Below are 25531 nucleotides of genomic sequence, written 5' to 3' on the forward strand. Positions count from 1 at the left end.
CCGAGGCACACAGGGCCAACACCCGGCATCATGGTGTGGGGAGCGATCTCCGACACTGGCCGTACACCACTGGTGATCGTCGAGGGAACACTGAATAGTGCACGGTACATCCAAACCGTCATCGAACCCATCGTTCTACCATTCCTAGACCGGCAAGGGAACTTGCTGTTCCAACAGGACAATGCACGTCCGCATGTATCCCGTGCCACCCAACGTGCTCTAGAAGGTGTAAGTCAACTACCCTGGCCAGCAAGATCTCCGGATCTGTCCCCCATTGAGCATGTTTGGGACTGGATGAAGCGTCGTCTCACGCGGTCTGCACGTCCAGCACGAACGCTGGTCCAACTGAGGCGCCAGGTGGAAATGGCATGGCAAGCCGTTCCACAGGACTACATCCAGCATCTCTACGATCGTCTCCATGGGAGAATAGCAGCCTGCATTGCTGCGAAAGGTGGATATACACTGTACTAGTGCCGACATTGTGCATGCTCTGTTGCCTGTGTCTATGTGCCTGTGGTTCTGTCAGTGTGATCATGTGATGTATCTGACCCCAGGAATGTGTCCCTTCCTGGGACAATGAATTCACGGTGTTCTTATTTCAATTTCCAGGAGTGTATATTTGAAAGACGGGAGACAGATAAATCCAATCGAGTGCGAGTCTGTAATTGTCTTCGTATAATATGTGTCTCCAAACCTTTTTGTTTACTATAAAGTTACAGTAGGAGACCATGTTAAGTGTGTCTAGGACAAGGAGGATGATTATGTGTGATTTATATTTTAGTTTACCGAAGGATGAACAACGATTAAAGATGTGACTCCAGAAAATAAGGAGGAGTAATTTTGTCCCCACAAAATATTACAAAGTATGTTCAAAACACTTTGAAGATGGATGGTTAGACAGAGAAAAATTTGGACGTGTGTGGCTGAAGGTAGATGCTATACCAACTATTTTTAATTTTCCACAGCACCTACTACAAATTTCTGCATTCAGCTTAAATACATTTCCTGCATACATCAAATAAAAAACACAATAGTGTAGCTAATCAAAGTACACATTCATCTTGTTTGGTGTATTTTGCCTTCAATTTATTTTCTTCACCATTTGATTAAGAAGCGTAAAATTTTGGTAAACATGCCCCCAAACTCTTTCATTTGTGTCACTTTCCACTTCCCTTAATGGTGTTATATGGGTTGACTGTTACATGACCAACTGTATTTGCTTTAGAGTACATTTATTCTCGGATCGCCTTTTTTCCCCCTTCTTACTCAGTCAACTATTTATTTAATAAACTGGGAGCAAATACGTAAAATACGTTAAATCAGCACTTCAAAGTGTCACCAGTAAGAAAAATTGTGCTTTAGGTCGCAAAACGAGAAAAATACGCAGAAATAGCAGAAAAAAAGGACGAATTAGCAGGGATATAATCGCTAATGTGGGTCAAATTCGGTGTTTTTCGGACACTTGCAAAAGTACTAGCGTACTGTCAAGTCGTTTTGCAAGACTATCACTGCAAAAATGTACGTCAGGCTCTGTAATACTATAAAGTGCGGTATCATACCGAAAACTACCAAAAATCGAGTGCATCTGAATTGTGACACCTATCACAAAGAAGCAGAATGCAATATCGCTTGCTCTTAAAAGTTACGTAGCTAGATTATTCCTGGTATCAAATGGATACTGTTAAAATGTCCGCGCAACATATATAAATAATCCACGATACGTACGAAAAGAATCCGTCTGTACTAGGGATGTAGTGACATTCGAAATATACTGGGCGCTATTCGAACAAACACACGACGTTCCGAGAACACGTGACCAGGCCGGCAGTGTACGGTGACAACACAAAATCTGTTCTGCGCATGTGAATGCTCACTCCAGAGATATTTACTCTATGGTGACACCACTTGGTGGCACAATAAAAGACATCCCATTGGTCCGTCGTTCGATTTCGTCACATATCGACTTGTCTGGAACACTCAATGTCGACTTCCCTGTTTTTCCCATTTCTGCAAACGCCAGCGACCCAGCAGCTGTAGTGTCAAAATTGATGGTGAAGTTAAAAGTTGCAGTTTCTGTCGGTAGCGCCGAGCGCCCATAAGCTTGTCATTTCCCCTCACACGTCTCCGCCCACCACAAGGACAAATGTTGTGATTCAGATTTTTATTCATCATTCTCAGCTGTTGTTTTTGAAGAATGCGGATGTGAACAAATGACACACTAGTTGCGTCAAAAAATATTTTTGCTCTTTCTTCACATCGGGTAACTCGTTATTCCATTCACACCGCCAAGCACAGTGCAATCGGACTTCTCCTTCGTGCCATCTATACTTGCTTCACACAGTCAATGAGAAAGACTGGACGTGATGAAAGCTCAAAAAAGCAGTCACACCCTTTCACAATTTCAAAAGAACAACTTGAAATATTCATCGAATTCTGCGAAATAAATCTACACTACTGGCCATTAAAATTGCTACACCAAGAAGAAATGTAGATAATAAACGGGTATTCATTGGACAAATGTATTATACTAGAACTGACATGTGATTACATTTTCACGCAATTTGGGTGCATAGATCCTGAGAAATCAGTACCCAGAAGAACCACCTCTGGCCGTAATAACGGCCTTGATACGCCTGGACATTGAGTCAAACACAGCTTGGATGGCGTGTACAGGTACAGCTACCCATGCAGCTTCAACACGATACCACAGTTCATCAAGAGTAGTGACTGGCGTATTGTGACGAGCCAGTTGCTCGTTTTCAAATGGCTCTGAGCACTATGGGAGTCAACTTCTGAAGTCATCAGTCCCCTAGAACTTAGAACTAGTTAAACCTAACTAACCTAAGGACATCACACACATCCATGCCCGAGGCAGGATTCGAACGGGCGACCGTAGCTGCTCGTTTTCAATTGACGTTTTCAATTGGTGAGAGATCTGGAGAATGTGCTGGCCAGGGCAGCAGTCGGACATTTTCTGTATCCAGAGACGCCCGTACAGGACCTGCAACATGCGTTCGTGCATTATCCTGCTGAAATGTAGGGTTTTGCAGGGATCGAATGAAGGGTAGAGCCACGGGTCATAACACATCTGAAATGTAATGTTCACTGTGCAAAGTGGCGTCAGTGCGAACAAGATGTGACCGAGACGTGTAACCAATGGCACCCCACACTATCACGGCGGGTGATACGCCATTATTGCGATGACGAATACACGTTTCCAATGTGCGTTCACGGCGATGTCGCCAAACACGGATGCGACCATCATGATGCTGTAAACAGAACCTGGATTCATCCGAAAAAATGACGTTTTGCCATTCGTGCACCCAGGTTCGTCGTTGAGTACACCATCGCAGGCGCGCCTGTCTGTGATGAAGAGTCAAGGGTAACCGTAGCCATGGTCTCCGAGCTGATGGTCCATGCTGCTGCAAACGTCGTCGATTGTTGGTGCAGACGGTTGTCGTCTTGCAAACGTCCCCATCTGTTGACTCAGGGATCGAGACGTGGCTGCACGATCCATTACAGCCATGCGGATAAGATGCCTGTCATCTCGACTGCTAGTGATACGAGGCCGTTGGGATCCAGCACGGCATTCCGTATTACCCTCCTGAACCCACCGATTCCATATTCTGCTAACAGTCATTGGATCTCGAGTAACGCGAGCAGCAATGTCGCGATACGATAAACCGCAATCGCGACAGGCTACAATCCGACCTTTATCAAAGTCGGAAACATGATGGTACGCATTTCCCCTCCTTACACGAGGCATCACAACAACGTTTCACCAGGCAAAGCCGGTCAACTGCTGTTTGTGTATGAGAAATCGGTTGGAAACTTTCCTCGTGTCAGCACGTTGTAGGTGTCGCCACCGGCGCCAAAAGCTCTGAAAAGCTAATCATTTGCATATCACAGCATCTTCTTCTTTTCGGTTAAATTTCGCGTCTGTAGCACGTCATCTTCGTGGTGTAGTAATTTTAGTGGCCAGTAGTGTAGTATGAAACAAAAACAGCTACACTCTTATTTAGCCATTTCAGTATGGATTATCAGTGATATACAGTCTCGATGTGAGTATCGATATTCCGCGAAAACAATGTTGGTGTATCGATATATCGATGTTTTATCAACAGGCTTGATCGACTCTACTGCCACCGGAATTATTTATTTCCTTGCAATGTGCACTGTGTATGGAATCTGCGGACCTAGAAATGACAGAGTGGCTTCGTTCCGCCCTCAGTGGTTCACAACAAGCCACAGCTCGCGCTATTCGTCCACGAGACTCAGAGGGCCATACACAGGTGCCCAGGTAGATGCCGTGTTCCTTGACTTCCGCAAGGTGTTCGACACAGTTCACCACAGTCGTTTAATGAACAAAGTAAGAGCATATGGACTATCAGACCAATTGTGTGATTGGATTGAAGAGTTCGTAGTTAACAGAACGCAGCATGTCATTCTCAATGGAGAGAAGTCTTCCGATGTAAGAGTGATTTCAGTTGACAGCAGGAGCACTCTCGTCGTTATCCCACGCACTCTGGCCGCAAATTTGTTTTCATTCCGGTGATTCGATCTGTTGTGGTGCCATTCATGAACAGCATTCCAGGGGGTGTTTTCCAACAGGATAACGCTCGACCGCATACAGCTATTGTAGCCCAATACGCTCTACAGAGTATCGACATGTTTCTTTAGCCTGCTCCATCACCCATCTGTCTCTGATCGGGCACATATGAGACATCATCGGCCGACAGATCCAGTGATACCCACAACCAGCATTAACCATACCATTATTGACCGACCCAGTGCAACAGACACGGATCTCCATCCGACAAACTGACACCCGGGACCTGCACAACGCATTGCATGCACGTTTACATGCTTTCAGTCAACATTTTGGAACTTACACTGGTTATTAGTGTACTTTCCCTTCATATTTGCGACGGGCTTATCTCGCACTTAAATTAACCTGTTATCTTGCAATGTTAATCACTGAAATATGTTACCAAAGCAGCCCATAATGTTCATTACTCCACAGTAATTATTATTTGGTAGTGCGATTTTTTCTTCTGTCAGTGTATTGCCGGTCGGGGTGGCCAAGCGGTTCTAGGTGCTACAGTCTGGAACCGCGTGACCGCTACGGTCGCAGGTTCGAATACTGCCTCAGGCATGGATGTGTGTGATGTCCTTAGGTTAGTTAGGTTCAAGTAGTTCTAAGTTCTAGGGGACTGATGACAAAAGATGTTAAGTCCCATAGTGCTCAGAGCCGTTTGAATCATTTTGAACCACAAAAAAATTTGAAAATTAAGAGCAGTTTCCCCCTACGAAACATACACTATGTGATCAAAAGTATCCGGAAACCTGGCTGAAAATGACTTACAAGTTCGTGGCGCCCTCCATAGGTAATGCTGGAATTCAGTATGGTGTTGGTCTACACTTAGCCTTGATGACAGCTTCCACATTCGCAGGCATATGTTCAGTCACGTGCTGGAACGTTTCTTTGTGAATGGCAGCCCATTCTCCACACGGAGTGCTGCACTGAGATGAGGTATCAATATTGGTCAGCGAGGTCTGGCACGAAGTCGGCGTTCCAAAACATCCCAAAGGTGTTCTATAGGATTCAGGTCAGGACTCTCTCGAGGCCAGTCCATTACAGCGATGTTATTGCGTAACCACACCGCCACAGGCCATGCATTATGAACAGGTGCTCGATCATGTTGAAAGATGCAGTCGCCATGCCCGAACTGCTCTTCAACAGTGCGAAACAAGAAGGTACTTAAAACATCAATGGAGGCCTGTGCTGTGATAGTGGCACGCAAAACAACAAGGGGTGCAAGCTCCCTCCATGAGAAACGCGACCACGCCATAAGAGCCGTGTACCGCAAGGCTCTAGAGGAACGGAAGGTTCCAAATGATTGGAAAAGAGCACAGGTAGTCCCAGTCTTCAAGAAGGGTCGTCGAGAAGGTGCGCAAAACTATAGACCTATATCTCTGACGTCGATCTGTTGTAGAATTTTAGAACATGTGTTTTGCTCGAGTATAATATCGTTTTTGGAAACCCAGAATCTACTCTGTAGGAATCAACATGGATTCCGGAAACAGCGATCGTGTGAGACCCAACTCGCTTTATTTGTTCATGAGATCCAGAAAATATTAGATATAGGCTCCCAGGTAGATGCTATTTTCCTTGACTTCCGGAAGGCGTTCGATACAGTTCCGCACTGTCGCCTGATAAAAAAAGTAAGAGCCTACGGAATATCAGACCAGCTGTGTGGCTGGATTGAAGAGTTTTTAGCAAACAGAACACAGCATGTTGTTATCAATGGAGAGACGTCTACAGACGTTAATGTAACCCCTGGCGTGCCACAGGGGAGTGTTATGGGACCATTGCTTTTCACAATATATATAAATGACCTAGTAGATAGTGTCGGAAGTTCCATGCGGCTTTTCGCGGATGATGCTGTAGTATACAGAGAAGTTGCAGCATTAGAAAATTGTAGCGAAATGCAGGAAGATCTGCAGCGGATAGGCACTTGGTTCAGGGAGTGGCAACTGACCCTTAACATAGACAAATGTAATGTATTGCGAATACATACAAAGAAGGATCCTTTATTGTATGATTATATGATAGCGGAACGAACACTGGTAGCAGTTACTTCAGTAAAATATCTGGGAGTATGCGTGCGGATCGATTTGAAGTGGAATGATCATATAAAATTAATTGGATTGTTGGTGAGGCGGGTACCAGGTTGAGATTCACTGGGACAGTCCTTAGAAAATGTAGTCCATCAACAAAGGAGGTGGCTTACAAAACACTCGTTCGACCAATACTTGAGTATCGCTCATGTGTGGGATCCGTACCAGGTCGGGTTGACGGAGGAGATAGAGAAGATCCAAAGAAGAGCGGCGCGTTTCGTCACAGGGTTATTTGGTAACCGTGATAGCGTTACGGAGATGTTTAGCAAACTCAAGTGGCAGACTCTGCAAGAGAGGCGCTCTGCATCGCGGTGTAGCTTGCTCGCCAGGTTTCGAGAGGGTGCGTTTCTGGATGAGGTATCGAAAATATCGCTTCCCCCTACTTATACCTCCCGAGGAGATCACGAATGTAAAATTAGAGAGATGCGAGCGCGCACGGAGGCTTTCAGACAGTCGTTCTCCCCGCGAACCATACGCGACTGGAACAGGAAAGGGAGGTAATGACAGTGGCACGTAAAGTGCCCTCCGCCACACACCGTTGGGTGGCTGTCGGAGTATAAATGTAGATGTAGATGTAGAACACCATCGCCTCCGAATTTTACTGTTGGCACTACACACGCTGGCAGATGACGTTAACCGGACATTCGCCATACCCACACCCTGCCATCGGATCGCCACATTGTATACCGTGATTCGTCACTCCACACAACGTTTTTCCACTGTTCAATCGTCCACTCTTTACTCTCCTTACTCCAAGCAAGGCGTCGTTTGGCAATGACCGGCGTGATGTGTGGCTTTTGAGCAGCCTCTCGACCGTGAAACCCAAGTTTTCTCACCTACCGCCTGTCATAATACTTGCAGTGGATCCTGATGCAGTTTCGAATTCTCGTCTGACGGTCAGGATAGATGTCTGCCTACTTCACGTAACGACCGTCTTGAATTGACGGCGGTCTCTGTCAGTCAACAGACGAGGTCGACCTGTGTTGTACGTGTTACTTCACGTTTCCACTTCACTTCACATCGGAAACAGTGGATCTAGGGAAGTTTAGGAGTGTGGAAATCTCGCATACAAGAGTGACACCCAATCACCTGACCACGTTCAAAGTCCGTGAGTTCCACGGAGCGTCCCATTCTGCTCTCTCACGATGTCTAATGAGGTTCTTGATACGGAGTACCTGGAATAATATGAAAAAATGTTGTAGGGGGTGTCCGGATACTGTCGATCACATAGTGTAGTGCCCCTTTGACAGCCTTAGAACGTTTAGTCTGTCTTTGTCACAGTATGTGAAAACAATGCTGCCCCCCAGTAGTTCAAAACTGCACTGGTGTGCGAAACCGTACTGTGCGCAGACGTACAGTACAGGTAAATCACGCATAGGAGAAGTATGTGCCGAAAAAGTGGGTTACGGACGGAAAAGACTCACCGTGGTTTAACAGCGCAATTCGGAGAATGCTCAGGAAGCAAAGGCAGTTGCTCTCGCGGTACAAGAAAGATCGGGAGAATGAAGACAGGCAAAAGTTAGTAGAGATTCGTGCTGCTGTAAAAAGAGCGATGCGCCAAGCATACAACCACTACCACCGTCATACCTTAGCAAAAGATCTTGCTGAAAACCCAAGAAAATTCTGGTCTTACGTAAAATCGGTAAGCGGGTCGAAGGCTTCCATCCAGTCACTCACTGATCAGTCTAGCCTGCCAACGGAAGACAGCAAAACGAAAGCTGAAATTTTAAATTTAGCATTTGAGAAATCTTTCACGCAGGAGGATCGTACAAACATACCGCCGTTTGAGTCTCGTACAGATTCACGTATGGAGGATATAGTGATAGACATCCCTGGGGTTGTGAAGCAGCTGAATGGGTTGAAAATAAATAAATCGCCAGGTCCTGATGGGATTCCAATTCGGTTTTACAGAGAGTACTCTACCGCATTAGCTCCTTACTTAGCTTGCATTTATCGTCAAATCTCTTGCCCAACGTAAAGTCCCGAGCGAATGGAAAAAAGCGCAGGTGACGCCTGTATATACGAAGGGTAGAACGACGGATCCCTAACATCGGTTTGTTGCAAGATTGTCCAACATATTCTCAGTTCGAATATAATGAATTTCCTGGAGACAGAGAAGTTGCTGTCCATGCGAAACGCAACTCGCCCTTTTTTCACGTGATATCTTGCGAACCATGGATGAAGGGTATCAGACGGATGCCATATTCCTTGACTTCCGGAAAGCGTTTGACTCGGTGCCCCACTGCAGACTCCTAACTAAGGTACGAGCATATGGGATTGGTTGCCAAATATGTGAGTGTCTCGAGGACTTCTTAAGTAATAGAACCCAGTACGTTGTCCTCGATGGTGAGTGTTCATCTAGGTGAGGGTATCATCTGGAGTGCCCCAGGGAACTGTGGTAGGTCCGCTGTTGTTTTCTATCTACATAAATGATCTTTCGGATAGGGTGGATAGCAATGTGAGGCTGTTTGCTGATGATGCTGTTGTGTACGGGAAGGTGTCTTCGTTGAGTGACTGTAGGAGGATCTTGGACAGGATTTGTAATTGGTGTAAAGAATGGCAGCTAACTCTAAATATAGATAAATGTAAATTAATGCAGATGAATAGGAAAAAGAATCGCGTAATGTTTGAATACTCCATTAGTAGTGTAGCGCTTGACACCGTCACGTCGATTAAATATTTGGGCGTAACATTGCAGAGCGATATGAAGTGGGACAAGTATGTAATGGCAGTTGTGGGGAAGGCGGATAGTCGTCTTTGGTACATTGGTAGAATTTTGGGAAGATGTGGTTCATCTGTAAAGGAGACCGCTTATAAAACACTGTTGTTGTTGCGGTCTTCAGTCCTGAGACTGGTTTGATGCAGCTCCCCATGCTGCTCTATCCTGTGCAAGCTTCTTCATCTCCCAGTACCTACTGCAGCCTACATCCTTCTGAATCTGCTTAGTGTATTCATCTCTTGGTCTCCCTCTACGATTTTTACCCTCCACGCTGCCCTGCAGTACCAAATTGGTGATCCCTTGATGCCTCAGGACATATCCTACCAACCGATACCTTCTTCTAGTCAAGTTGAGCCACAAACTCCTCTTCTCCCCAATTATATTCAATACCTCCTCATACTGGCCTTACAACTTATCTTAGAAGAAAGATTAAGAAAGGGCAAACCTACGTATCTAGCATTTGTAGACTTAGAGAAAGCTTTTGACAATGTTAACTGGAATACTCTCTTTCAAATTCTAAAGGTAGCACGGGTCAAATACAGGGAGCGAACGGATATTTATAATTTGTACAGAAACCAGATGGCAGTTATAAGAGTCGAGGGCAATGAAAGGGAAGCAGTGGTGAAGCAGTGATTGGGAAGGGAGTGAGACAGGGTTCTAGCCTCTCCCCGATGTTATTCAATCTGTATATTGAGCAAGCAGTAAAGGAAACAAAATAAAAATTGGAGTAGGTATCACAATCCATGGAGAAGAAATAAAAACTTTGAGGTTCGCCGATGACATTGTAATTCTATCAGAGACAGCAAAGGACTTGGAAGAGCAGTTGAACGGAATGGACAGTGTCTTGAAAGGAGGATATAAGATGAACATCAACGAAAGCAAAACGAGGGTAATGGAATGCAGCCGAATTAAGTCGGGCGATGCCGAGGAAATTAGATTAGGAAATGGGACACATAAAGTAGTAAAGGAGTTTTGCTATTTAGGGAGCAAAATAACTGATGATGATCGATGTAGAGAAGATATAAAATGTAGATTGGCAATGGCAAGGAAAGCGTTTCTGAAGAAGAGAAATTTGTTAACATCGAGTAGAGATTTAAGTGTCAGGAAGTCGCTTCTGAAAGTATTTGTATGGAGTGTAGCCATGTATGGAAGTGAAACATGGACGATAAATAGTTTGGACAAGAAGAGAATAGAAACTTTCGAAATGTGGTGTTACAGAAGAATGCTGAAGATTAGATGGGTAGATCACATAACTAATGATGAAGCATTGAGTAGAATTGGGGAGTAGAGGAGTTTGTGGCACAAATTGACAAAAAGAAGGAACCGATTAGTAGGACATGTTCTGAAGCATCAAGGGATCACAAATTTAGCATTGGAGGGTGGCGTGGAGGGTAAAAATCATAGAGGGAGACCAAGAGATAAATACACTAAGCAGATTCAGAAGGATGTAGGTTGCAGTAGGTAGTGGGTGCTGAAGGATCTTGCACATGGTAGGGTAGCGTGGGGAGTTGGATCAAACCAGTCTCGGGACTGAAGACCACAACAACAACAATGTAGACGTAGATGTAGACATACTCACCCTCACTACAGAACCGCCTGTGCATCACTTGCTCACCGCGAGAGAGCGGCTCTAGGCCGCTGACTTCGAAGGCATCGTTGATGCGGCTGCAGACGCAGTCGAGGAGCGCGGTTTCGTTGGCCAGCAGCAGACCCAGCAGCGCCACGGCGGGGTGCATCGCGAGGAGGGGACAGGCGCAGCGCAGCCGGCGGAAGCCTCTGCGCGGGACGAGTAAACCGCAGCAAGTGTGGCCGGCCGGCTTCCTCTCTGCTGCGAGAGTCGCCAGCTGCCCACGCACTGCCGTCACAGGAAGTTATTCGTTCGTTTTATGCGGTTAAACCAGTTGTGGGTAAAGGTGGAAAAGCAGAAAGGTGGAAAGAGTGTATAGAGCAGGGGCGGGCAGGAATCCTGCACGTGTGCGGTGCACTTGCACATGTCCAGTTAACAGGTGTTCTGCGTGCACACAGGGGCAAGCTGGCCACCCGCTTACCTCCCCTCCCAACCATATCTTCTGTCCACCCCTTCCTCTGTAATGCGTTTTGTTTTTCTAGCTTGCTTTATTGAATGATGGAATAAGGTTAGCAGGAGTGCTTGAAATAAATCATGGTTTGAAAGAGTACCTATTAACTACGATACGTTTTATTTCATTATCACAGGTGGAGTTTACAATACGTTTAATATCTTGAACAAAATTTCTGCATACAGACAAACGCAAACAGTTACGTAAATTTTGATCACTTATGTTTGCTCTTAACCGAGGCTTGTTAATTCAGCAAATGGTTTTCCAGCTCTCACTATATTAAGCGCAATTTTATAGCTTGCACGTACCGCTGGGCTATTATTGTTGTCGTCCTGAAAAATTGAAAACAGTGCTCCATAAAATGTTAAATCAGTTAGATGAGAGACATGACGAGAGAAAGTCGCAGATCTCTCGTGACAACGGCAACTAGGACAGATGCATCTAATATCGTCAGGTCGCTCTTCTTAAGCTCAGTCAGTTTCCCCATCCGCTCAGAATCCAACAATAAATTGTACTCGTCCTTGTGAAATTTATTATAATGGCCTTCAATTCTAAACTTCCGCTGACCAGCGAGAATACTGTCACATATTAAACATTTCGAATTTTCACGTCTTTGCACAAAGAAAAAATGATTCTCCCATTACTTTTTAAAAGATAGCAAATCTCCACGACTCCGTTTCCTTGATTCACTCTGCATTTTCCGGTTCTTGAAATACAACGTTCACTACGTAGTGGTCGCTTCGCATCAACGTCCGCGGCTTAGCCTTGTACTACACTGCCGCAACCTGCCGGCTGTCGCCACGATTGCACGCGCGCAGCACACGTGCAGCGCTGTGCGCTCACGAGCCGCGTGCAACGTTTGCCCGCCCCTGGTATAGAGGGTCTGAAAAAGGGCGATGTACCGGGTGATCAAAAAGTCAGTATAAATTTGAAAACTGAACAAATCACGGAATAATATAGATAGAGAGGCACAAATTGACACACATGCTTGGAATGACATGGGGTTTTATTAGAACCAAAAAAATACAAACGCTCAAAAAATGTCTGACAGATGGCGCTTCATCTGAGCAGAATAGCAATAATTAGCATAACAAAGTAAGACAAAGCAAAGATGATGTTCTTTACAGGAAATGCTCAATATGTCCACCATCATTCCTCGACAATAGCTGTAGTCGAGGAATAATGTTGTGAACAGCACTGTAAAGCATGTCCGGAATTATGGTGGGGCATTGGCGTCGGATGTTGTCTTTCAGCATCCCTAGAGATGTCGGTCGATCACGATACACTTGCGACTTCCGGTAACCCCAAAGCCAATAATCGCACGGACTGAGGTCGGGGGACCTGGGAGGCCAAGCATGACGAAAGTGGCGGCTGAGCACACGATCATCACCAAACGACGCGCGCAAGAGATCTTCCACGTGTCTAGCAATATGTGGTGGAGCGCCATCCTGCATAAAGATCGTACGTTCCAGCAGGTGTTTATCAGCCAGGCTGGGGATGATGCGATTCTGTAACATATCGGCGTACGTCTCACCCGTCACGGTAGCAGTTTAGCTGTCCATCGCCATCTGTCGGACATTTTGTGAACTTTGTTTTTGGTTCTAATAAAATCCCACGTCATTTCAAGAATGTGTGTCAATTTTTACCTCTCTATCTACATTATTCCGTGGTTTATTAAGTTTTCAAATTTATACTGACTTTTTGATCACTCTGTACTTCAGGGCAATATTATGGAAGTGGTAGAGGACGTAGATGAAGATGAAGCGGAAGATGTGATACTGCGTGAAGAATTTTACACTGCACTGAAAGACCTATGACATCGCGACCAGTGCCAATCTCCGATATCAGGAACACTTGGCATCCTCAGTGGCATTCTCTATCACCTTGGACATAATCACAGCTTCAGCACATAATCCACAATATGTGTTCCAACATAGTTACTGTCAGACATGACCCTGGGTCGAATGTACATATAAAAGCCTCATGTGGTATAGGCTGACAAAAAAGTTTACTCACTGTGACAGATAATCATGGAAAACACAACACTTATTCTGAAATTATGTCAGGAATAGGAGCCTGACCTCCCCATCGCAACCCCCTCAGATTTAGTTATAAGTTTGGATCTTTGCTGATGATACAAGTATAGTAATCACACTTGACAAACAAGAATTAACTGATGAAACTGTCAATAATGTATTTCAGAAAATTACTAAGTGGTTCCTTGTAAACGGACTCTCACTGAATTTTGATAAGACACAGTACATACAGTTCCGTACAGCAAATGGTATGACGCCATTAATAAATATAGACCTTAATCAGAAGCATATAGCTAAGGTAGAATATTCCAAATTTTTAGGTGTGTCCATTGATGAGAGATTAAATTGGAAGAAACACATTGATGATCTGCTGAAACGTTTGAGTTCAGCTACTTATGCAATAAGGTTCATTGCAAATTTTGGTGATAAATATCTTAGTAAATTAGCTTACTACGCCAGTTTTCACTCATTGCTTGCATATGGCATCATATTTTGGGGTAATTCATCACTGAGGAATAAAGTATTTATTGAACAAAAGCGTGTAATCAGAATAATAGCTGGAGTCCATCCAAGATCATCCTGCAGACATTTATTTAAGGATCTAGGGATATTCACAGTAGCTTCTCAGTATATATACTCTCTTATGAAATTTGTTATTAACAACCAAACCCAATTCAAAATAATAGCAGAGTGCATAACTACAATACTAGGAGAAAGGATGATCTTCACTATTCAAGATTAAATCTAACTTTGGCACAGAAAGGGGTGAATTATACTGCCACTAAAGTCTTTGGTTACTTACCAAATAGTTCAAAAGTCTGACAGATAACCAACAAGTATTTAAGAAGAAATTAAAAGAATTTCTGAATGACAACTCCTTCTACTCCATAGAGAAATTTTTAGATATAAATTAAGAAAAAAAGAAAAAACCAAACAAAAAAGTATAAAAAACAATTAAAATAAAATAAAAATAAAAAAGTTGTTATATGAACTTAATTATGTTGTTAAATTAACTTAATTATGTCATGTATTGGAAAATTTGACTCGTTCCACATCATTACGAAATATCGTATTCATGATCCATGGAACTAGTATTAATCTAATCTAATCTAATCTAGGTCTTGAAAAAACTGAACACAGATCAATCGAGAAAACAGGAAGAAGTTGTGTGGAACTATGAAAAAATAAGCAAAATATACAAACTGATTAGTCCATACGCAAGATATGCAACATCAACGATAGTGTGATTTCAGGAGCGCCGTGGTCCCCTGGTTAGCGTGAGCAGCTGTGGAACGAGAGGCCCTTGGTTCAAGTATTCCCTCGAGCTTAAAGTTTAATTTTTTATTTTCACACAACTATTATCTGTCCGTCCGTTGTTGCAGTTTATGTGACAAATTCTTATGTTTTCATTACTTCTTTGGGAGTGATTATCACATCCACAAGAAAACCTAAATCGGGCAAGGTATAAGAATCTTTTTACCCATTCGCCAAGTGCACAAGTTAGGTGGGTCCACAACATATTCCTGTCATGTGACCCACATGCCGTCACCAGTGTCGTATAGAATATATCAGACTTGTTTTCCTGTGGAGGAATCGGTTGAGCTATGACCTTGTGATCAAATGTTTTCGGTTCCCATTGGAGAGGCACATCCTTCCGCCTACTAATCGCACGGTTTTGCGGTGCGGTCGCAAAACAGACACTAAACGTATTACAGTGAACAGAGACGTCAATGAACGAACGGACAGATCATAACTTGGCGAAAATAAAGAAAGTAAAATTTTCAGTCGGGGGAAAACGTGAACCTAGGACCTCTCGTTCAACAGCTGTTCACGCTAACCATGGGACCACGGCGCTCCTGAGCTCACACTATCCTTGATGTTGCGTATCTTGCGCATGGAGTACTCAGTTTGTATATTTTGCTTTTTTTTTTCATATTCCACACAACTTCTTCCTGTTTTCTCGATAGATCTGTGTTCAGTTTTTCAAGGCCTATCCACTGTGCCAACTTATAACTAAATCTGAGGGGGGTACGATGGGGAGGTTCCCTTGTGAGAAGTATTTGCCACATTTGATGCATACAAGTAATGTGAATCATGTGACAGATGAAGATATGCATGTTAACAACCAGCCACAAGCTCGGTTGCAAATAGTGCAAATCATGACAAGTTCATGGCTTGTAGAAAATCAACTAACGGTAAATCACAGTAACACTCAGTTTTTACAGTTTCCAACACACAATTCAACAAAAACCGACGTTTCAGTTTCACGGAATAGACATATGATTAGTGAAACCGAACAGCTCAAATTTCTAGGTGTTCAGACAGATAGTAAACTATCATGGAAAGCCCACTTTCAGGATCTTGTTCAAAGACTTAATGCTGCCATTTTTACTATTCGAACGGTATCTGAAGTAAGTAATCGTTCGACAAGAAAATTAGTCTACTTTATTTTCGTTCCCTTATGTCGTATGGTATTATATTTTGGTTTAACTCTTCCCATTCTAAAAGGATACTTTTGGCTCAGAAACGCGCGGTTCGGTCAATAAGCGGTGTAAGTTCGCGAACCTCTTGTCCACCACTTTTCTACATCTACATCTACATACATACTCAATCCACCACACGGTGCGTGGCGGAGGGTACCTCGTACCAAAACTAGCATCTTCTCTCCCTGTTCCACTCCCAAACAGAACGAGGTAAAATGACTGCCTACATGCTTCTGTACGAGCCCTAATCTCTTTTACATTATCTTTGTGGTCTTCCCGCGAAATGTAAGTTGGCGGCAGTAAAACTGTACTGCAGTCATACTCAAATGCTGGTTCTCTAAATTTCCTCAGTAGCGATTCACGAAAAGAACGCCTCCTTTCCTTCAGGGACTCCCACCCGAGTTCCTGAAGCATTTCCGTAACACTCGCGTGATGATCAAACCTACCAGTAACAAATCTAGCAGCCCGCCTCTGAATTGCTTCTATGTCCTCCCTCAATCCGACCTGATCCCAAACGCTCGAGCAGTATTCAAGAATAGGTCGTGTTAGTGTTTTATAAGCGGTCTCCTTTACAGATGAACCACATCTTCCCAAAAATCTACCAATGAACCGAAGACGACTATCTGCCTTCCCCGCAACTGCCAATATATGCTTGTCCCACTTCATATCGCTCTGCAATGTTACGCCCATACATTTAATCGACGTGACTGTGTCAAGCGCTACACTACTAATGGAGTATTCAGACATTACGGGATTATTTTTCCTATTCAACTGCATTAATTTACATTTATCTATATTTAGAGTTAGCTACCATTCTTTACACCAGTCACAAATCCTGTCCAAGACATCTTGTATCCTCCTACAGTCACTCAACGACGACACCTTCCCCTACACCACAGCATCATCAGCAAACAGCCGCACATTGCTATCCACCCTATCCAAAAGATCATTTATGTAGATAGAAAACAACAGCGGACCTACCACACTTCCCTGGGGCACTCCAGATGATACCCTCACCTCCGATGAACACTCACCATCGAGCACAACGTACTGGGTTCTATTACCTAAGAAGTCCTCGAGACACTCACATATTTGGCAACCAATCGCATATGCTCGTACCTTAGTTAGGAGTCTGCAGTGGGGCACGAGTCAAACGCTTTCCGGAAGTCAAGGAATATGGCATCCGTCTGATACCCTTCATCCATGCTTCGCAAGATATCACGTGAAAAAAGGGAGAGTTGCGTTTCGCATGGACAGCAACTTCTCTGTTTCAAGGAAATTCATTATATCCGAACTGAGAATATGTTCGAGAGTCCTGCAACAAACCGATGTTAGGGATATTGGTCTGTAATTTTGAGGATCCGTCCTTCTACCCTTCGTATATACAGGCGTCACCTGCGCTTTTTTCCATTCGCTCGGGACTTTACGTTGGGCAAGAGATTCGACGATAAATGCAAGCTAAGTAAGGAGTCAATGCGGTAGAGTACTCTCTGTAAAACCGAATTGGAATCCCATCGGGACCTGGCGATTTATTTATTTTCAACCCATTCAGCTGCTTCACAACCCCAGGGATGTCTATCACTATATCCTCCATACGTGAATCTGTACGAGACTCAAACGGCGATATGTTTGTACGATCCTCCTTTTTCATTTCTCAAATGCTAAGTTTAAAATTTCAGCTTTTGTTTTGCTGTCTTCCGTTGCCAGGCCAGACTGATTAGTGAGTGACTGGATGGAAGCCTTCGACCCGCTTACCGATTTTACGTAAGACCAGAATTTCCTTGGGTTTTCAGCAAGATCTTTTGCTAAGGTATGACGGTGGTAGTGGTTTTATGCCTCGCGCATCGCTCTTTTTACAGCAGCACGAACCTCTACTACCTTTTGCCTGTCCTCATTCTCCCGGTCTTTCTTGTACCGCTAGTGCAACTGTCTTTGCTTCCTGAGCATTCTCCGAATTCCATTGTTACACCACGGTGAGTCTTTTCTGTCCGTAACCCAATTTTATAGACACGTACTTGTCCAGTGCGTGATTTACAATGTGTTCAAAATTTGCCCATAATTCTTCCACGTTCATCATACCGGAAGTAAGTGAAGTCGATTCATTTACTGAGTGGGATGGTAACAACTGCTTATCTGCTCTTTCTAGTAAGAATACGCTCCTAGCCTTCTTGACCGACTTTTTAACTTTCGTAACCATAGTCGTAACGACAACATCATGATCACTAATCCCTGTCTCAACACTGACACCGTCGATGAGGTCTGGTCTGTTCGTGGTTACGAGATCTAAAATATTTCCATTACGCGTTGGCCGTAGTTTAGCTGCTCAAGACAACTTTCGGATAAATTCTTCAAAAGTAATTCACACGACGGCTTGTCTGTACGACCTGTAATGAATCCATAGACATCCCATACTACACTCCTGGAAATTGAAATAAGAACACCGTGAATTCATTGTCCCAGGAAGGGGAAACTTTATTGACACATTCCTGGGGTCAGATACATCACATGATCACACTGACAGAACCACAGGCACATAGACACAGGCAACAGAGCATGCACAATGTCGGCACTAGTACAGTGTATATCCACCTTTCGCAGCAATGCAGGCTGCTATTCTCCCATGGAGACGATCGTAGAGATGCTGGATGTAGTCCTGTGGAACGGTTTGCCATGCCATTTCCACCTGGCGCCTCAGTTGGACCAGCGTTCGTGCTGGACGTGCAGACCGCGTGAGACGACGCTTCATCCAGTCCCAAACATGCTGAATGGGGGACAGATCCGGAGATCTTGCTGACCAGGGTAGTTGACTTACACCTTCTAGAGCACGTTGGGTGGCACGGGATACATGCGGACGTGCATTGTCCTGTTGGAACAGCAAGTTCCCTTGCCGGTCTAGGAATGGTAGAACGATGGGTTCGATGACGGTTTGGATGTACCGTGCACTATTCAGTGTCCCCTCGACGATCACCAGTGGTGTACGGCCAGTGTAGGAGATCGCTCCCCACACCATGATGCCGGGTGTTGGCCCTGTGTGCCTCGGTCGTACGCAGTCCTGATTGTGGCGCTCACCTGCACGGCGCCAAACACGCATACGACCATCATTGGCACCAAGGCAGAAGCGACTCTCATCGCTGAAGACGACACGTCTCCATTCGTCCCTCCATTCACGCCTGTCGCGACACCACTGGAGGCGGGCTGCACGATGTTGGGGCGTGAGCGGAAGACGGCCTAACGGTGTGCGGGACCGTAGCCCAGCTTCATGGAGACGGTTGCGAATGGTCCTCGCCGATATCCCAGGAGGAACAGTGTCCCTAATTTGCTGGGAAGTGGCGGTGCGGTCCCCTACGGCACTGCGTAGGATCCTACAGTCTTGGCGTGCATCCGTACGTCGCTGCGGTCAGGTCCCAGGTCGACGGGCACGTGCACCTTCCGCCGACCACTGGCGACAACATCGATGTACTGTGGAGACCTCACGCCCCACGTGTTGAGCAATTCGGCGGTGCGTCCACCGGGCCTCCCGCATGCCCACTATACGCCCTCGCTCAAAGTCCGTCAACTGCACATACGGTTCACGTCCACGCTGTCGCGGCATGCTACCAGTGTTAAAGACTGCGATGGAGCTCCGTATGCCACGGCAAACTGGCTGACACTGATGGCGGCGGTGCACAAATGCTGCGCAGCTAGCGCCATTCGACGGCCAACACCGCGGTTCCTGGTGTGACCGCTGTGCCGTGCGTGTGATCATTGCTTGTACAGCCCTCTCGCAGTGTCCGGAGCAAGTATGGTGGGTCTGACACACCGGTGTCAATGTGTTCTTTTTTCCATTTCCAGGAGTGTATATTCTTTACTGTCGTGTGTTGTTAACAGTATCAGCTTATTACGAAGAATAAGCAGCCGAAAGACGACAACTCTGGTGCACGCACAAGTGTTCCGGAGCACACCATTTCATTGCACATCGTTGATAAGGGAGCTCCATGGCAGACAACCCGTACGTGTTCACAAGCTGGTCAGCGACATCGTCTGTTACAATTTCAGTGGGCACGCGGCCATTGCGATTCGACCGTCGATCAGTGGAAACGTGTCGGCTCCTCCGGTGAATCACATTTTTGCTATACTAGGTCGCCTCCGCAATCGCCGTCATCGAGGTGAGCGGCGGCTCGAAACCTGCAGCGCACCACGGACGAAGACTGGTGGGAGCAGTATTGTGGTGTGGGAGACATTCTCCTGCGCTTGTGGCATTAGTCGAAGACAGGCTGACAGCTGCAAACCAGCTGCATCCCTTCATGCATAATGTCTTCCCCGATGGCGATATCATCTTTCAACAGTATAATCGTCCGTGTCTCGGAGCCAAAACCGTGCTACTGTGGTTTGAGCAGCACTGATGTCTCGGCGACAAAATTCGACTGATGTAAATGCAATTGCACGCATCTGGGTCGCTATCGGGCACCACCTCCGCGTGCGCAAGTCAGTGGTCGCTTATTTACGCGAATTACACGACATGAGCGTAGACATACAATGCCACAACATATCGCCACAGACCTACCAACAAACTGCTGGATCCCTGATACGCAGACTCAGTGATGCATTTCGTTCCAAAGATGGACAAAAGACCTATTAATCAAGTGGTCGTAATGTTTTGGCTCATCATGGTATGCAGGACACGTTATGAACTCACGCGAGGCATATATACATAGAAAGAAGGATCCTTTATTGTATGATTATATGATAGCGGAACAAACACTGGTAGCAGTTACTTCTGTAAAATATCTGGGAGTATGCGTGCGGAACGATTTGAAGTGGAATGATCATATAAAATTAATTGTTGGTAAGGCGGGTACCAGGTTGAGATTCATTGGGAGAGTCCTTAGAAAATGTAGTCCATCAACAAAGGAGGTGGCTTACAAAACACTCGTTCGACCTATACTTGAGTATTGCTCATCAGTGTGGGATCCGCACAAGATCGGGTTGACGGAGGAGATAGAGAAGATCCAAAGAAGAGCGGCGCGTTTCGTCACAGGGTTATTTGGTAACCGTGATAGCGTTACGGAGATGTTTAACAAACTCAAATGGCGGACTCTGCAAGAGAGGCGCTCTGCATCGCGGTGTAGCTTGCTCGCCAGGTTTCGAGAGGGTGCGTTTCTGGATGAGGTATCGAATATATTGCTTCCCCCTACTTATACCTCCCGAGGAGATCACGAATGTAAAGTTAGAGAGATTAGAGCGCGCACAGAGGCTTTCAGACAGTCGTTCTTCCCGCGAACCATACGCGACTGGAACAGGAAAGGGAGGTAATGACAGTGGCACGTAAAGTGCCCTCCGCCACACACCGTTGGGTGGCTTGCGGAGTATAAATGTAGATGTAGATGTAGATGTAGATATAAAATGTATAAATGCACTGAAGAGCCAAAAAATTGGCACACCTGACGAATATCGTGTAGGGCATCCGCAAGAACGCAGAAGTGCCATAACAAGACGCAGCATGCACTCGATTAATGTCTGAAGATATGCTGTAGGGAACAGACACCACGAATCCTGCATTCCTGTCGATAAATCCGTAAGAGTACGAGTGGGTGGAGATCTCTCCTGAACAGCTCGCTGCAAGGCATCCCAGATATGTTCAATAATGTTCATGTCTGGGTGGGGAGTTTCGTGGCCAGTAGAGTGTTCAAACTCAGGAGTGTGCTCCTGAAGCCAGTCTGTAGCAATTCTGGACTTGTGGGTTGTCGCATTGTCATGCTGGAATTGCCCAAGTTCGTCAGAATGGACATGAATGGATGCAGGTAATCAGGCAGGGGGCGCTTACGTACGTGTCACCTGTCAGAGTCGTATTAGGGGGCGTGTATTACTGCAACTGCACACGCCCCACACCAGTACAGAGCCTCCACCAAGTTGAACAGCCCCTGCTGACATGTAGCGTCCACGGGTTCATGAAGTTGTGTCCATATCCGTGCACGTCCATCTGTTCAATACAATTTAAAACGAGACTCGTCCGAGCAGGCAATATGTTTCCAGTCATCAACAGTGCAATGTCGGTGTTGACGGACCTAGGCGGGGCACAAAGCTTTGTGTCGTGCAGTCATCAAGGGTATACGAGTGGGTCTTCAGCTCTGAAAGCCCATATCGGTGACGTTTTGTTTGACTATTCGCACACCGACACTTGTTGATGGGCCAGCATTGAAATCTGCAGCAATTTGCGTTAGGGTTGCACTTCTACCACCCTGGACGATTCTCTTCAGCTGTCGTTGGCCCCGTTCTTGCAGCATTTTTCTCCAGCCGCAACGATGTCGAAGATTTCATTTCTCACCGGATTCCTGATGTTCACGGTACATTCATGAAATGGTCGTACTGGAAAATCCCCACTTCACTGCCACCTCGAAGATACTGTGTCCCATCGTTCGTGCGCCGTCTATAATACCACGTTCCATCTCATTTAAATCTTGATAACCTGCCATTGTAGCAGCAGTAACAGATTAACAACTGCGCCAGACACTTGTTGTCTTACACAGCCGTTGCCGACCGCAGCGCCGTATTCGGCCTCTTTAAATATCTGTGGATTTGAACGCCTATACCAAATTCTTTGGCGCCTCAGTGCATAAAAACCATCTTAAAAATTAAAAAAATCTAGATTCCAGGTTAGTACACTCCTGGAAATTGAAATAAGAACACCGTGAATTCATTGTCCCAGGAAGGGGAAACTTTATTGACACATTCCTGGGGTCAGATACATCACATGATCACACTGACAGAACCACAGGCACATAGACACAGGCAACAGAGCATGCACAATGTCGGCACTAGTACAGTGTATATCCAACTTTCGCAGCAATGCAGGCTGCTATTCTCCCATGGAGACGATCGTAGAGATGCTGGATGTAGTCCTGTGGAACGGCTTGCCATGCCATTTCCACCTGGCGCCTCAGTTGGACCAGCGTTCGTGCTGGACGTGCAGACCGCGTGAGACGACGCTTCATCCAGTCCCAAACATGCTCAATGGGGGACAGATCCGGAGATCTTGCTGGCCAGGGTAGTTGACTTACACCTTCTAGAGCACGTTGGGTGGCACGGGATACATGCGGACGTGCATTGTCCTGTTGGAACAGCAAGTTCCCTTGCCGGTCTAGGAATGGTAGAACGATGGGTTCGATGACGGTTTGGATGTACCGTGCACTATTCAGTGTCCCCTCGACGATCACCAGTGGTGTACGGCCAGTGTAGGAGATCGCTCCCCACACCATGATGCCGGGTGTTGGTCCTGTGTGCCTCGGTCGTATGCAGTCCTGATTGTGGCGCTCACCTGCACGGCGCCAAACACGCATACGACCATCATTGGCACCAAGGCAGAAGCGACTCTCATCGCTGAAGACGACACGTCTCCATTCGTCCCTCCATTCACGCCTGTCGAGACACCACTGGAGGGGGGCTGCACGATGTTGGGGCGTGAGCGGAAGACGGCCTAACGGTGTGCGGGACCGTAGCCCAGCTTCATGGAGACGGTTGCGAATGGTCCTCGCCGATACCCCAGGAGCAACAGTGTCCCTAATTTGCTGGGAAGTGGCGGTGCGGTCCCCTACGGCACTGCGTAGGATCCTACGGTCTTGGCGTGCATCCGTGCGTCGCTGCGGTCCGGTCCCAGGTCGACGGGCACGTGCACCTTCCGCCGACCACTGGCGACAACATCGATGTACTGTGGAGACCTCACGCCCCACGTGTTGAGCAATTCGGCGGTACGTCCACCCGGCCTCCCGCATGCCCACTATACGCCCTCGCTCAAAGTCCGTCAACTGCACATACGGTTCACGTCCACGCTGTCGCGGCATGCTACCAGTCTTAAAGACTGCGATGGAGCTCCGTATGCCACGGCAAACTGGCTGACACTGACGGCGGCGGTGCACAAATGCTGCGCAGCTAGCGCCATTCGACGGCCAACACCGCGGTTCCTGGTGTGTCCGCTGTGCCGTGCGTGTGATCATTGCTTGTACAGCCCTCTCGCAGTGTCCGGAGCAAGTATGGTGGGTCTGACACACCGGTGTCAATGTGTTCTTTTTTCCATTTCCAGGAGTGTATTATTTCGTCAAATAAAGGGCGCTCAGCCCAATCATGTCGATTTGTCATTCCACTCCCAGCATCGTTGTACTTACATTTATCGATCTGCCGCCACGGATTAGGTAGCTAGAATTGTCTGTGCGCTGTATTGATATTTAAGTTGTGGATCACTGTGCGCCTCGTACTTCAGAGTCGGTGCGTGTCGCAGCTAACCTCTGGCTGACCTTGCGCGTCTGTTAACGCCCAAAGTCGTGCTGACGCAAGCGGGAAGTGACTCGAGACACGAGGCCGCTATCAGCGGGGATATGGCGCCAGACCGCACGGCTTCCGCTGCGAAAACGCACACACACACACGCACACACCCGCGCGTGCGCGCGCGCTAACACACATGCGTACACGCGAGGGCTATTCTTGGCGCAATACCGCAAAAGTCCGGTTTCGCAAATACGACGCGTAGGCGGGAAACCGCGTTTACGCTACGCCAGCTCCTCGCTAAGGGCTGAACCGGCCGTAAACGAACATCCTTCGGTTCGCCCTACTGACGTTGGTCCACATTTCTCGAAAACCAGCTGTTCAAACCAGACCAAACTTGAAACACACGTAAGCTGCCATATTTTCCTCAAAGTATGTTGTTGTTGTTGTGGTCTTCAGTCCTGAGACTGGTTTGATGCAGCTCTCCATGCTACTCTATCCTGTGCAAGCTTCTTCATCTCCCAATACGTACATCCTTCTGAATCTGTTTAGTGTATTCATCTCTTGGTCTCCCTCTACGATTTTTACCCTCCACGCTGCCGTCCAATACTAAATTGGTGATCCCTTGATGCCTCAGAACATGTCCTACCAACCGATCCCTTCTACTTGTCAAGTTGGGCCACAAACTCCTCCCCAATCCTATTCAATACTTCCTCATTAGTTACGTGATCTACCCATCTAATCTTCAGCATTCTTCTGTAGCACCACATTTCAAAGGCTTCTATTCTCTTCTTGTCCAAACTATTTATCGTCTATGTTTCACTTCCGTACATGGCTACACTCCATACAAATACTTTCAGAAACGACTTCCTGACATTTAAATCTATACTCGATGTTAACAAATTTCTCTTCTTCAGAAACGCTTTCCTTGCCATTGTCAGTCTACATTTTATATCCTCTCTGCTTGCACCATCATCAGTTACTTTGCTCCCTAAATAGCAAAACTCCTTCACTACTTTGTCTCATTTCCTAATCTAATTCCCTCAGCGTCGCCTGACTTAATTCGACTACATTCCATTATCCTCGTTTCGCTTTTGTTGATGTTCATCTTATATCCTCCCTTCAAGACACTGCCCATTCCGTTCAACTGCTCTTCCAAGTCCTTTGCTGTCTCTGACAAAATTATACAGTAGTGCAAATCGGTATTTGTAGGAAAATTGACATTGTCGGTTGGAATAGTTGTGCACAGTGCACGTGCAGTAGTATGGGATGCAGCAGACTGGCAAATACGGTCATATG

This window comes from Schistocerca cancellata, chromosome 8, assembly GCF_023864275.1.
Source record: "Schistocerca cancellata isolate TAMUIC-IGC-003103 chromosome 8, iqSchCanc2.1, whole genome shotgun sequence".
Classification (NCBI taxonomy): domain Eukaryota; kingdom Metazoa; phylum Arthropoda; class Insecta; order Orthoptera; family Acrididae; genus Schistocerca; species Schistocerca cancellata.